The sequence below is a fragment of the Camelus bactrianus genome, chromosome 11, assembly GCF_048773025.1.
Source record: "Camelus bactrianus isolate YW-2024 breed Bactrian camel chromosome 11, ASM4877302v1, whole genome shotgun sequence".
NCBI lineage: Eukaryota > Metazoa > Chordata > Mammalia > Artiodactyla > Camelidae > Camelus > Camelus bactrianus.
In genome coordinates this window covers 13,258,179-13,273,746 of record NC_133549.1, presented here as the reverse complement: position 1 = coordinate 13,273,746, position 15,568 = coordinate 13,258,179, and the positions used below count along the sequence as shown (strand labels likewise).

General features: G+C 46.3%; 1 protein-coding gene and 1 long non-coding RNA gene across 3 annotated transcripts in view; both read left to right on the top strand.

Annotated features, from left to right (window-relative positions):
* NID1 (nidogen 1) overlaps positions 1-15,568 on the top strand; it is a 79,652-nt gene that overhangs the window by 3,950 nt on the left and 60,134 nt on the right. The window lies entirely within an intron of this gene.
* On the top strand, positions 1,525-8,251 carry LOC123619043 (uncharacterized). The gene is made up of 2 exons (XR_006727565.2): positions 1,525-5,957; positions 7,947-8,251. It is a non-coding gene; the product is annotated as an uncharacterized LOC123619043 (long non-coding RNA).

Here is a 15,568-nt window from a genome sequence, read left to right as displayed (position 1 = left end):
TGGTATCTGCAAATCCCGAACTCCCAATTTATCCCTCCCCACTTCCCCTACTCTTTTCCCTTTGGTAATGGCATGGCTGGGGGTGGTTTGCAAGAAAGCATGAACAAACAGATAGGGAGAGTTTGGGAGCAGGAGAACCAGTGTGGTAAGTTGCAGATTTGTCCAGACATGGGGATGAGAGCGTACAGGAAAGGGAGGCAAGGAGAGAAGTGGGTGAGCCTGGGGGATCTAAGCTGCATCCTGACCAGTCCCACATCGGACGTGGAGGAGGCAGGGAGGGAGGGGCTCTTGGTCCTGAGGACTGAGTGAGGAGATGGCTGAGGGGGCTGACCTGAGGGGAAAGGCAGTAACCCAGGGTGAGTCTGTGGCATTGGGGACCGGAATGTGGAGATGCCCTGGATCTTGTAGACCTTCAAGCGAGTGGTCAGGCTGGGAGGCGAGTGGAAGCCCTGACTCTAGTTGACAAGAGGAGATAGGAGAGTAAGAAACAGTCTGAGGGCTGGGTTCAGAGACCGTGGAAAGGGTGCCGTTAGTGATGCCCCGACTCAATGGTCCTCACAGTGCGGTCTGGGGACTCCTGGGTGTCCTGGAGGCTTTTTCAGGAAACTCACAAGGTCAAAACTCTTTCCCCAATAAAACGAAAATGTAATTTGCTTTTCATACTCCGTGCCCTCATGTACATCGTGAGCTCACCGGAGGCTACGTGATGGGTGATATCTTCACACGTCGTGGTACCTGTCACGACAGATCAAATGCAGAAGACAGGAGAATCCAGCTGTCTTCCACTAAGCCAGATGTCAGGCTGACTTGTACAAATGCAAAGCAACGACACTTCTCTCCCTCGCTGCTTTTGGGTTTTACTTTCATAAAAAAAATACGTTAACATGTAATGAGTTCATTATTGTTGAAGTATTACAGATATTTAGGGTTTTCTCAGTTTTAGTTTCTGATACGCTAACTATTGATCAGCATAAACGCAAGCTTCTGGGGGGGGCTCTTTAATAATTTTTGAGAGTATAAAGGAGACCAAAATGTTCAAGAGCTGCTGGTCTAATGGTATCTCAGCGTCGCATGCCTCTGCCTTAATTTGAGAGCTGTTCAAAGGCAGAGGGTTTTGCTGGGGAATGTTCCACGGTGGGCGAGGAGCTACCTTGGTTCCCCGACTTGCTCCTGTGGGGCGTGGCGGGCTCACTGCAGGATAAGATCGGATTCTCCCCAAGGCGGTACCGGGGGTGGAACCCAGGACCTCGTGCATGCTACGCACGTGCTCCACCCCCGGTTGCAACCCTCCCCGCGCCCTCCAATAACCTCTTATTTTTGAATGGTGAATCGGCATGTGACTGTCCCAGTGATGAAACCAGCCATTCTTTGGACGCCATCCTGGGTAGGCTGAGTGGAGAAGGGACCAGTCTGTATACCGCAGCCAGCTCACCGAGCCAGCGGGCACTTTGCAGGAGCTCTACCCCCTGGGCCGATGGCCCGACCTCCCCGGGCAGGCGAGAGCTCTTCAAGAACATGGTGAGGCTGTGCAGGGCGGATAAGGCGCTTTCCTCCTTTGTGTGGAGCTGTGTCTCCGCCGTTTACTCTTGCTGGTCGTCTCATGCTGACTGAAAGCTCCGATCGCCTACAGACCAATAGGATTTCTAGAACGTGATTTTATTGCATGTGGTATTATTTATGTCTTGATTCATAAGGATGGAGAAATGAATTAGTTATTATTTAAGAAGTTTGTCTCTCTGTCTTTCTCTCTTACACACATCCCCCCCCCACGTACATCTTCCACAAACTGAGTTTCATTCTGTCACTCACATATAGGAATCTTTCCTTCAGTAGGGTACATTTAACTCCTCTTTCAAGATCTTCTGATTTTCTTCCCACTTTTACCCTAACCTGTCTGTCAATACAAAACTTGCTTTCAAAGGGAACCTCCTACACTGCTGGTGGGAATGTAGTTTGTTGCGGCCGTTGTGGAAAACAGTATGGAGAGTCTTTAAAAAAAACTAAAAATAGACTTCCAAAGAACCAGCAATCCCACTCCTGGACATACATCTGGAGGAAACTCTAATTTGAAATCCTGCCCTCAAGGAGTTTACATTCTAGCGAGGGATGGGAGCAAGAAAGTAAACAGCAAGCAGAATGAATAGGTAAGTTATATGGTGCATGTGGGTGGTCCTTCACTAAGCGGGGGATTCAGGATGAAGTTGGCAGTTGGCTGTCTGAGTCTGGAGCCTGGAGTCTGGAGGGGACGCCTGGGATTTGGATGTAAATTTTAAAGTTACTGGAACACAGATGGTCTTGAAAACAGGAGAGCTAAGTGAACTCCACCGAGGGAGTATGTGTAGACAGAGGAGAGTTCTGGGGGGGTCCCCACAGATCAGAGAAAAGAGGAGGAACCAGCAGCGGGGACGGAAAGGGGGTGGCCAGTGAGGCAAGAGAAGACAGTGCAGTGGGGTCCTGGGGTGACGTGCTCTAAAACTGGGTTTGCTTCTTCCCTGAGAGCAGAGATGTCTTTTTTTTTTTTTTAATTGTGTCTTTTTCTTTTTTAACCAAAACCTTTGTTCTACGCTTTATTCTGTAGGACTTTGGTGCTAGGTTTTTGGTGTAACTTTTGCAAAAGATGCTTCATACACACCAAGCTGATGCTACTTTGTCAACAACAGCTACAAAGATATGCCCCTCATACTTTCATGCATAATATACAGAACCATAAACTATGTCAAGGTGGAAACTCCCTGCAATTTCTTAGTGTGCTGGGAAGTACAGCAAGGCAAAAGAAAGCGTGCATACAAGTCGTGTTTGAAATGACACAAATGGACTTATTTACAAAACAGAAACAGACTCGCAGACATAGAAAACAAACTTGTGGTTACCAGGGGGGAAAGCTGGGGGTGGAGGGATAAATTGAGAGTTTGGGATTAGCAGATCCATACTACTATATATAAAATAAACAACAAGGTCCTTCTGTACAGCATGGGGAATGATATTCAATATCCTGTTATAGCCTATAATGAAAAAGAATATGAAAAGGGATCTATATATATATATATATATATGTATGACCAAATCAGTATGCAGTACACCAGATGCTAACACAACACTATAACGCACTGTACTTCAGTTAAAAAAAATAGTGTTTAAGCCTTCTGGCATATATGGTGTTCTTGGTGTGATTTATCTGTATATACACACAAAATATTTTAGAAGTGTGGACAAAAATAATCAATAAACAATCTATAATAGGAATAGAAAAGAGTTTTATTTGAGCCAAACTGAGGACTATAATCTGGAAGACAGCCTCTCAGATGACCCTGAGGAACTGCTCTGGAGAAGCAGGGCTCCCAGCACAGGGTTACGTCTTGTCAGAACAAAGAACATCAGACAAGTCAGGGATATATCCCTTCTAGGTTTCAAAACAACAGCAACAAGAACAAAGCAGGCCAGCACGTACGTGGTGAGTCCGTGTGTGGCCTCGGCACCTGGGAGGGGAGTCTTACCATCAAAAAGGACCAGCACTGGGGTCCCAGGAGGGGAGGCATTGAATCTTTATTTCTAACAGACATTCTTTACTTCTGGTCACCACGCCCTCTTCTTCAGTAATGAACGCAGCTGTACAGTGTATGTTTGATAGGCCACCAACAGGCTGTTTCAGTTAGCATAAAATCTGAGTTACATTATGTATAAGCCAGAATGACTTCCAAGACCTCAAGATGTGAAAATGTCTTTTATCAGAAGCAAGTGAAGTAAACAGAAGCGCCAGTTCTAAAAATTACTCTTGGTCGTGCAGACGAGGGAGTCTCTGAGAATTCCCCGGGTTCTGTCGAAACAGCCTGGGTACCAGCAGAACCAGTGGGCCCCGTGCTGTTTCCATCTGAGATCAGGGCCAGCTTCAGCTGCCGTTTCTTTTTTTTTAATTGAAGTAAAGTCGGTTGACAGTGTTGCGTCATTTCTGGTGCACGGCATCATGTTTCAGTCATACATATACATACGTACACTGACTTTCACGTTCTGTTTCATTATCGGTTACTGCAGGGTGTTGAGTGTAGCTCCCTGCACTGAACAGTAGGACCTTGCTGTTCCCCTGGTTTATATGTAGTCGTGTGTGTCTGCAAATCTGAACTCCCAAAGCTGCCCTCCCCTGAAGCAGCAGATCCGCTTGGTTTGCGGTGCTGTCAAGGGTGCGGGGCCACTCACCATGGCCTCCCTTTGTTGGGACTGAACACCCAGCATTTCCAACCGGTGTTCATATTTGTCCATCGGCGCAAACATCTCTTCAAGGTTCTTGCCTCTCAGTGCAGCATCTGCAGACGTCACCCACGACCGTCAAATTGTCACCTTGCCCACGGGGTGAACTCCTGCTGCAGCGTCAGCCTGGCGCTCACACTCGAGAAACCAATTACTTGGTTCTTCCGGTGGGTCACATTTTCAGCGTGTCTTCTGGCAACTTCTGTACTGCTCTTCTGAGTGGCTTTTTTAATCTTGGCCTTTCCATGCCTGTGAGTCTGTTTTTGGGTTGTACATAGAATTTGTATCATTTTTTTAGATTTCACATGTAAGTGGTATACGGTTTTTGTCTCTGACTTACTTCGCTTACTACGATCATCTCCAGGTCCATCCACGTTGCTGCAAGTGGCATAATTTCCTTCTTTTTTATGGCTGAGTAGTAGTCCATTGTGTATATAATGTATACACCACATCTTCTTCATCCAGTCATCTGTCGATGGACATTCAGGTTGCTTCCATGTCTTGGCTGTTGTAAATAGAGACGCTATGAATGCTGGGGTGCATGTATCTTTTCAAGTTAGCGTTTCCTCCAGATACATGCCCAGGAGTGGGATTGCTGGATCATTCAAAGATTCCCATTCCTCCAACAAATAAATGGCATGAGAGGAAAAGGAGGGAGGACTGGTAGAGATTAAAAGAGGCTTAAGAGACATGTTAACCGAATGCAGGGCGAGGCCCTTGTTGGTTCCTGATGGGAGCAAAGTGGCTGTGGAAGACATCTTTGAGACAAACTGCCTCTGCAGAAGAGATCCACATGGAACTATTGACAGGGGAAATCATTTGTTGTCTGAGATTGTATTTAAAATACTTCAAAAAATTAAAAAATAAACATGCATATGTATGGAAGGAAGGATAAAAGAAGAACAGAGCATGTGGTTAATTTTGGGAACCAACCGATGACTGTGTGGAGGTTCATTGTACTATTCTTCAGTGTGTGTTTGCAAACTTCCCTTATAAGAAGTCTTATTATAAAGGATTCCTAAACAACTATGCTGCCTCTTGGGTGGAGGACGTTTAGCGGCGTGTGGAGGAGGAAGAGTGAATTCCACGGCTACACCTGTTTCCAGGGTCCGGGTGAGAGGTGGTGATGGTGTGTAGACACGGGTTGTGGGTTCCAGAACTCTTTCGAGGTGGGAGCCAGGGGGCTTGCTCATGTTATTTCATCTGAGACAGGCAACAGTCCTGTGAGGTCGCTCAGGCACGCCACACTCAAGCCCCGTGTTAGAGAGAAGACTGGTGCGTACATCTAAGGGTCTTGTCCGTATACGCTTAGCTGGTATCAGAGTTGGAACTTGAACTCAGATCTTCTGACTCCCATCTTTATACGGTGCCACGCTGGGTACCAATTTCTTCCCTCCCTTCATTCATTTATTCACTTGAGAGTTTCTTAGCAGTCCTGTAATGTACAGAATTTTGGGCTAGGTGTGTGGGGCTGCCTTACACGACGAGTGACATCACACGTGGTCCCTGCTCTCCTGGAACTCACTACTGCTCACCCCACTGACAGTGCATCACACCACCTACTGCTGCATCAAACTGCTCATCACTGCATCCCGCCACCCACCACCGCGTCCCGCCACCCACCACCACGTCCAGCCACCCACCACTGCATCGCTTGTGAAGAAAGTTGGTTCTCGGGCCATAAGGAGCAGGTTTCTCAACTGCTTTGTCCTTAGGTAATTTTTTTCTTTAATTATTACTTTATAATTTATTACAAATGTTTTCAAACACACACAGAAATGGGGAGAAATTAGTATCACCAACACCAGTAGGCACATTACATACGTGTAACAGTTGTTAGCATTTTCCTTATTTGCTTGATTAATTTCCCTTTACCTCTGTATCCAAAGTATATAGTTTCATGACCTGGCATCACAAGGTACTTTATATGCATTCCCAAAGCAGTAAGAGCCTTTCCCTATATAACCACTTAACAAAGTCAGTATTAATTTGATATGATCACACTTAAGGTCAATAATAATTTCCTATCATCAGTTTCTGCCTGGTCCATGTCAGATTTCTCCAGTATTCCCAAAGCTGTCCTTGGCAGCTGGGCTTATGCAGACTGGGGTCCAAAGGAGGACAAGCATTACATGGGCTGTGACTCTCTGGTGTCTTTAATCTTGACTAGCGCCCTCCCTCTCTTGATTGATCAGTTCATTTACGCGGCGGTGCGAGTGTCCTGTAGGACGTCCCGCTTCCGCATCTGACGGCTTCTCTGGAATGTCATTAGCCTGTTATTCCATCTCTGTATTTTCTGCAAACGGCTAATTTTGAAAATATTCAGGTTAAACATTGTCTTTAAATTTAGTAAACATGTAGAAATTTATTTTTAAATTAATTTTATTTTAAAATTAATTTTATTTTTAAATTTAGTAAACATGTAGAATTTTATTTATAATTAAATTAAAGGAATAGTAAGACAATGCAATGGTTTTAAAAAAATTGTAAAAACAGTGTTAAAAAGAGTTTCCTTCCTACCCTGGCCTCCGGCCCTGGAGTTCTCTCCCCAGAGACAGTCGCTATTCATGAAAATGCTTTATCTCCATGCAGAGAGACTCTCACAAGCACAAGCGTATATGTGTATACACATCCCCCTTGTTTTATACACCTCCTTGATTTTCTAAATAACAGCTTTGTGAGACATAATTCACATGGCATAAGATTCACCCCCTTAAAGCATACAATTCAGTGTTTTTGTATATCCAGGGAGTTGTGCAGCCGTCACCACTGTCTAAGTCCCAGATGTTTTGCTCACCCCCAGACAAACCTGGTCCACTTCAGCTGTCACTCCCCCCCCACCGCCCCCACTCCCCTGTCCCTGGCAACCGCTAATCTGCTGTCTGCCTCTACGGACTTGTCTGCTCTGGAAATTTCACACAAATAGAATCATACAACATGTGACTTTCTGTGACTGGCTTCTTTCACTGTGCAGAACGTTTTCAAGGTCCATCCACATGGCAGCTCATATCAGTTCTTCATTCTTTTATGGCTGAATAATATTCCGTTGTTATATTTGTCTATCCAGAGATTCATGGGTGGATATTCAGTTTGTTTCTCCTTCTTGGCTGTTGTGAATCAGGCTACTTTGAATGTTCGTGTGTCCAAATTTTTGTGCGGACATCTGCTTTCGGGTCTCTTGGGCATATACCGAGGAGTGGAATTGCTAGGTCATGTGGTCACTCTATGTGTAACATTTTAAGGAACCATCAAACCATTTTTCAAAGGGGCTGCACCGTTTTACATTCCTGCCAGCAATGTGTGAGGGTTCCGATTTCTCCACATCATCGCCAACACTCGTTGTTATCTGATTTTGATTTTAGCCATCCTCCTGGGTGTGAGGTGGTAGCTCATTGTGGTTTTGTTTTTCTAATTCATATTTTTTATCGAAGTGTAGTCAAGTTACAGTGTTAGTTTCAGGTGTACAGCAAAGTGATTCAATTATACATAGTCATATATATATATATATATATATTTTTTTTCCCCCAGATTCTTTTCTGCTACAGCTCATACTCATGGTGGTTTTGACTTGCATTTCCTGCAGCTAATGATGTTGAGCATCTTTTCCTGTACTTACGGGCTATTTGTGTACCTTCTTTGATGACGTGTCTGGTCACATCCTTTGCTCATCTTTTAATTGGGTTGTTTGTATTTTTATTGAGCAGGCTAAGCATTATTTAACAAGAATACTTCATGAACGAAGCCGTATGTATCGTATCGTGTAATATTGGGAGGCAAGTGACGTCTGGCTGTTGCTCTGCTGGCTGCTTGTGCTGAGGCGAAGACAGTTACATCGTATCTGCTAAGTCATGTTTCTCCCCTTCTGAGGAGCCAGCAAGCGATGGGGTGATACTTCGGCCTCCCGCAGCTGTTCCCTCACCCATCAACCTTTCGTTTAATGTCTTTAGCAACCATCGATGATCTCTGCCTGAATCAGTTATTAAATTAAGGGTTGCCAGATGGTGTTTTATTTTGTTTTGTCATTTGTGGCTTGGTTTCTGTCATTCTTTCTGTGTTTACTAGCCGGCATACTTCTGTACAGAAGGGTTTTCCCTCATCCACGGGGGCTTTGGCGTCCACTGTCACGTGTCAACTGAAAAAAGGTGCAACCTAAAAGCTGAGAATTATTATTTGGTGGACTTTCTGAGGATCTCAAGCCTGGGAGGCAGCCTCTCAGATGCCTCTGAGGAACTACTCCGAAGAGGTAGGGGAGGAGCCAGTATACATAGGAGTTTTTGCAACAAAGACCAGGTAGAGGTAATGTCAAAAGATTACCGTCAATTAAAGAAAACCAGACATCTCAAGTTAAGGAATTCAGTGTTTTTCTATGTACAGGAAGGTGCGAGAGTCTGGGCTCGTTGAAATCATTCCTTTGATGTGTTCCGTAGCTGTCCAGGGCCCGTGTCCTGTTCTCTCCCAGCCGGGGGCCCCTCTGAGTGCGCTGTTGGGGTGGCAGCAGTGGCTGAGGGCTGGGCAGCCGGCAGCCCCTTTGTCTCCATCCTGATTCCCTCAGGGCTCCCCGTCGGGGCGGGGCGGCTGTAGTGGCTTGATGGCCGCAGCATCCTTTGTTTGCTGAACGGCAGGCAGCATTTTTCAGTCACACATGCTTCATTCTGGAAAGGCGGATGAGTGTTCAGTTTTTTCCCTCTAATTTCTGACATTCAAATTAAGAGATGGTTGTTCAAATTAAGGGATTGGTATAATGCAAATTCAGGGAGTCCTGGTGCTCCAGCCAGCACAGGTGAGCACCTGGCAGCTCCATCTGAGGTGTTTAAGGAAGGGCACACTTCTGCCCGAGACTGAGGGTTTGGACGAGGTCCTTTTCTTCCCTTCCCTGACCACCGCCTGTTCTGGAATGCTGAAGGACACTACTTCTTCTCAGACAGACACATCAGAAGTTAACATTTAAAGACTCTCAGCCATTCTTAAATGTTGGAAGGTAATCTCAGGAAGAAATTTCCTGCAAAGAAGATGGGTAACTAAACTGATCCAGTCTCTCATTAGACATTAACTGGATTAAGTGTAAAACATTGACTCTTAACCGTTCCCCCTAGATTACGCCTTATTTTCATCTGCTAATCCTTTTGTTTCTAATTCAAGCCAGAGTCATTTCTCTGGCTCTGTGGAGTTAATAGAAAAAATGTGCATTTAGACTCAAGAGTTTTGTTCTGGAACTTCTGTGTGTGATCTTAGGCAAGTCCTATAAATGGAAACTCATTTTTTTCTTACGTGAAGAATGAAGATGATATTAATACAGTAACTGGAGTAAAAATGCTTTGTAAACTGTGAAGTGCCACACAAGGGGGCCAGGCCCCAGGCCCCCTCTGGGCTCTAGGCTGGAATCAGTCAGTCTCCACTTTGATTGTATCATTAGCCCAGGCTATTTCTGGGACTTCTTCATCAATTTTCCCCCTCCACCCCGTAGGTTCTTTTAGGTTTCCAGCTTCTTCTAGCTGCCCAGTCTCGGTCCATGAAGCCATTCTATGAAGCTTTGCAGCGTCCACGCCTTTTGCTCCCAATTTCTCTAAACTAGGCGGCTGAACAGAACAGGAAGAGCACAGGCCACGGACTCTGCCAGATGTGGGTCAGATCTAGGTTGCATCAGTAGCTGGCAGTGTGACACGACGCTACGTTAAGGCTCTTGCCATTTCCTTGTCTGTTTGATATACATGAAAGGAGTGGTTGTATTAAATTTTTGGAAATGCGAACAGCGTTATTAAAGGGCCTCAAACTTAGCGTAAGCGTTTGCTGCCTTTGCCTCCTTTGCCCTGATTACTTTACCTAAAGTTCTGGCTTCTCCCCACCCGGGAAGCTGGTTCTTGCAACTCCCTGCGATTTCATTGTCTTCCCAGCACAGCTATTTGCCTTTCTAAAAGGAGCCCATTTGTTTCTCATTTGTGCCTACCTCCCGTATTCTTAACCACGTCTATTTTAAAGCCGGCTTTCTGCCCTGAGGAGCTCTACGAGGCCCGGTAAGCCGAAGACGATGGCTTTTTGTTTCACTTCTCATTGCTCACTTGAATGTAAGGAACCTATAACGTGCAATTCTAACGTATTGAGTATCTGCATTTAGACCTTCTCCAGGGCTTCACGCCTTCTGTAAATTCACTTTAAACCTGGACAGGAGATTAGAAGTGCTTTTTAAAACAGGGCTCACTCCCCATCAGGAGTTAGTGGTGTGCCCCTTCACTTCTTACTGTCCGTCCAGTTGAAACAACTGTATGTAAGTGACCCCAGCTGTTAGCCGTGGGGGGCTGGCATTCCACGCCTCCCTCCGCACCCCACCCCCACCCACCCTGGGGGGCGTTTTGTGCTGTAATTGATGGTCCTGTTGGATGAAGAGTCTGCTTGGTGTGTGCCTTGGGGTGACTGAACAGGTGTGCTCTGTAAAGGGACGTTAAGTTGTGCTGGCAACACGCTGAGCTGACCGTTAACGTTGCCAAAGGAACTTCTTTATCCCAGTGTGAACCGTCAGGAAGATTTAGGGCGATATTTACAATGGTCAGTGTGCTGGAGGTAACTGTTTTTCAATTAAAAAATTAGGTATTTACTTTACCAAGAACCTCAGCGAGGCAGTATTTGGTTAGAGTTACCACAAGACGATAATTTTTATTATTATTATTATTATTATTATTATTATTATTATTATTATTATTATTATTATTATTATTATTATTACTACTACTACTCCTCCTCCTCCTCCTCCTCCTCCTCTCAGTAATCCAGACACTTTCTCAGGAATGCACTCAGTTCACAAGAGTTTTGCTGTGTAATCTGCAGCTAGGAGTGTGAGCGCTGGTGCCTCTGGGACTCAGGGCACCCAAGCCTGGGCCCCGAGGTGCTGACTGCAAACGGTTAAAAGACAAACTGAGGCATATTAAAAATGTTAAGAACTTATTTGAGCAAAAATTGACTTGGATTGGGCAGCATCCAATCTAACAGGTAGAAAGGGGCTCCGAGGAGCTGGACAAAAGAAAGACTTTCGTAGGCAGAAGGGAGGGGGCAAAAAGAAGTCATCTGGCAAAAAAAGCAGGTTGGAGGTTTGCAGATACTAACTAATATACATAAAATAGGTAAACAACAAGTTTCCACTGTAGAGCACAGGGAACTATATTTAATCTCTTGTAGTGACTTATGGTGAAAAAGAATATGAAAATGAATATATGTATGTTCATGTGTGACTGAAGCATTGTGCTGCACACCAGAAATTGACACAACATTGTAAACTGACTACTCTTTAATAAAAATATACTTTTTAAAAAAGCAGGTTGGTTATGGCAAAGTTACTTTCCATGAAAGGATGGCAGGGGTCTCCCCAGTAGATGACCTCACAAGTGCTGATCAAGTGATTCCTGACTGACTGGTTTAAGATTGCATTTCCGGGAGAGTGGAAACTGCAGTTAATTAAGTCTTGGTTTGGTGAAATGGGGCTTAGCATAAGTGACTCCATTTTAGGTCTGTTGTCTTGTTTTTTTAACACAAGATAGAGAAAGGAGCTGGTGATAAACTCTGCTTGGGGAGGGCAGGAGGGCGTCACATGGAGAAATGGGACTTTGCCAAGGACATGAGCTGAGTGAGGGTCTTCGAGGCCGAGGGGACCACAGATGCAGAAACACGCCGCCTGTGTGCAGTTAAGCAGGTGAAACACCATGGTGAGTTTGGAGACGTGTAAGCAATTAAAAAAAATTTTTTTTTCCAGCACATGTATTTCCAATTAGCCTTCTCCTCACCAACGTTCGTTTCAAAACTAAAACCTGGTCCCGTGATCCACGTAAGGTTTCTGCTGGCACAGAGGTGGTGCACAGAAAATAATCCTGGCAACGGCTGTGAATACTTGTATTTATTCAGTGTTTCTTTCTGGACTCTGGGCGCTGCACCTGGGGCCTCAAGCCTCTGTAACTTTTTTAAATTACTGAACCTGTTTTCACAAGCACCTTCTGCTCAGGAACACTGTCCAGCTCACCTCCCACAACTAACACTCCTGAAAGCCTCCGGTAGGGGAGGGGCGGCGGCTGCGAGGGAAGCGGTGGGCAAGTCTGCGGAAGGAGGGATTCACAGCAAGTGCCTGGGCCCTCCTCCTGACGGAGGGCGTTCGTGTGGGCTTAGCTGTGAAAGTTAACTGCCCTTCTTTGCTCGACTTTAGATCAGTCACTTCAGTATCTTTTTTTCAGCTTCTTTTTGAAAATTTCAGACTTATGCACAAATAAAGAGGACATTACCATCCACTCCCGTGAACCACTCAGTTCAACAAGTATCAGTTTATGGTTTGTCTAGTTTCACTTCTGTCCCCACCTGTCCCTCGGATCGCCCTCCCTCATCCAAACTGGGATTGTTTGTCAGCAAATCCCAAATATTTTATTTCGTTGTAAATATTTCAGAATGCGGCTCTAAAAAATGTCTTTTTTAAAAAACGAAAGTGCAAAATCATGGGAGGAACAAATTGGGAGTTTGAGATTTGCAGATACTAACTACTGTATATAACAGATAAACAACAAGGTTCTACTGTACAGCAGAGAGAACTGCATTTACTATCTTGTAATCTATAACTTAAAAATATGAAAAGGAATATATATGTATAACTGAATAACTATGCTGTACACCAACAACTAACACAACATTGTAAATTGGCTATACTTCAATTTAAAAAAAACTTGCAGAATCATGATCACACCTAAAAAGTCGATAACAATTCCTTAATACCATCCAATATTGTATAGGTTCGTAAAACATTTTATTTGGCTCCTGGTTTAAGTCAGGATCCAGGCAAAGATGCCACATCACGTCTGGTAGATACGTTTCTTAGGACTTCTGAAATCTACAGGTTCCCTTTGCCTTTTTTCATGCAATGTGTTTATTAAACAAACTGGGTGTTTGTCCTTCCAAATGTCCCGTATTCTGGGTTTTGCTGGTCACATTTCTCTGATATCTTTTAAGTGTGTTTCTGTCCCCTGTTTTTTTGTGTAAAATGGAGTTAGATCTAGAGACTTGCCTAGATGTGAGTTATCAGTTCACATTTAAACATTAAAACATTTTTTTACTTACTTTTAAAATTTTGGGGGGGGTGGGTAATTAGGTTGTTTATTTGTTTACTTACTTGTGTATTTAACGGAGGAGCCGGGGATCGCACCAGGACCTCGTGCACGCTGAGCCATGCTCTACCACCGAGCTGTCCCCTCCCCGGTCAGTACACGTTTACGCAGACCGTTTTGGTCATCACGTCACCCCCCAGCGGGAAGAACCGTGGTGACGCGTAATGCTGCGGTCCTTCCTGTGGCTCACCAGTCAGTATTGCTGCAACAGCCTTGGTCTGCAGGCCTTGTCCCGCGGGAACCTGCCAGCCCCACTTCCCAGGGGGAGTCGGGAAGGAGGGGACTGGTGGGTGCGAGGCGTGGTGTAGGCCCTGCAGCTGCAGCAGAGGCCAGGACGGACCTGGTCCTGGCCCGGGGCGTGCTGCCCGTGAGGAGAGCAGCAGAGCCGGCAGGTGCATAAATGGGATCGCGACGAGCTGTGGTCTGTGCCTGGAAAGAAGCAAAGAAGAGGCAGAGGTGTAGATCGGGGTCGGGAGTGAGGGAAGGGAGGAAGAGGGCCCGCCAGAGGGGCCTACACTGGGTGGATGAGAAGTCTCCCTTAGAAGAGGGTGTTTCCTCTGAGCCCTGGGGGATGCGGGAGAGAGTCGTATGGATGTAGGAGGTGGGGAGGGGTGCTGGTGGGTGTGGAGATAGTGCATATAGTTTGGAGGCTGGACCCACAGGGCCTGGGATGAGAGAGAGAAAGGAATCAAGGCCGACTGCCGGCTGTCCTCGTGTAAGCAGCTGGGTGAATGGGTGTCACGCGTGAATCTCTGTGGCCTCCGTCTGGTCCCCTTGGAGACTGGGTTACTAACCTGGTCCTTGGCCTCTTTAATCAATAGAAATTGATCAGAGGCCAGATGGGAAATTCAGGCAAGTCTTTGCTGGGACTCGTGCTGCAGTGGGAGGAGGTGAAAACAAGCAACAGGTTCCTTTGCTGGCTCCCCAAGGGTGGGTCGGATGGGTGGGTTGGGCTGGGGGGGTCGGCCCACCCCCTTGGTGGTGCTGTGTGCAGGGATCATACGTGGTCCCTGCTTTTGCTCAGAAGTGGCAGTTGGGTTTTTGGTCATTTTGTATCTTGTTGTTCATAATTTGCCCCAATTGCACATGCACATGGTTATTTTTGGTCTCTTAGAGTTTCTTTGTGTCCTGTTGCTCGAGGAGACATTTGTCCGGGTGCAAGTGCAGCCGGGAGAGGGTCCCAGGCCCCAGCCTGTCTCACTTGTACCCAGGTCTGGCCTCCTGGCCTCCTCAGTGCTTTTAGGCCCTTCCCTTTGTGCCCCTGCCTGTCTACGGAATTGCTCGACTTTAAAAAGATGGAGAAAAGGAGCAAGGCCAGTTAGAGCATCACAAGCTGGAGGGATTTGTGAAAAAGAGGTTGGCACCCAGACGTAAGGGAATGCTGCTCATCAAGCTGCCTTTAATGGGCGTATCTGGAGAGAGACAAAACCCCAGACCAAAACCACTTACTAAGGAGTGTAAGGATCAAAGGAAGCTCCTGGGTGCTCCGTACATGACATTCACCTTTCCCCATCATCACAGACAAGTGAACTGGATGTGCCGTGAGACTGGCTGGAAGCTCATTTTCCAGCACTGACACTAATGAGGGTCACCCGGCCTCTGTCCAGAGTGTTTGTAGGGCTCCGCGGTACTTGTCTAAAACTCCACTGCTAAAGCCTGCCTCGTGCAAACAGAAACATTGCTGTGCCCAGATTCTAAATGATAACAGACACTGGCAGCATTTTCAGAATGGTTGGACGGATTTAAATTTCACTGAAAAACAGCTTTTTGAAGCTGAGCGGTCTGGTCTGTATGCGGCCTCCGTGTGTGACCACTTCCCACTGGCAGCCGGCAACTGCCAACTTCTGGTGGCTGGAGAGAGTGAGTGGTTTCCCACGCTCCCCCACGTAAACCCAACCGGGATGTCTGTGCTGGGAGATGTTTGGATGGGGTGGGGGAGAAGAGGGAGCGAGACCAGCCGGACGGAGCTCCTTCCCCGACTCCCTTCTCTGCAGCCTGTCCCTGCGTTCCAGAAAGTCACTGCCGGCGTCAGCCGGTGGTGGACACTCTGTCAGCGGAACAGCTAACCGCCCGTGCAGTTTGGTGAAAAGGGGGGATTCTAGGCCCGTACTTAACTCCCCAAACTGTTGTTCCTTTCCCTTCCTGGGGCCCCGATCGGCTCCACCACAGAGCCTTTTTGCCTGGCTCTTGGCAGGTTG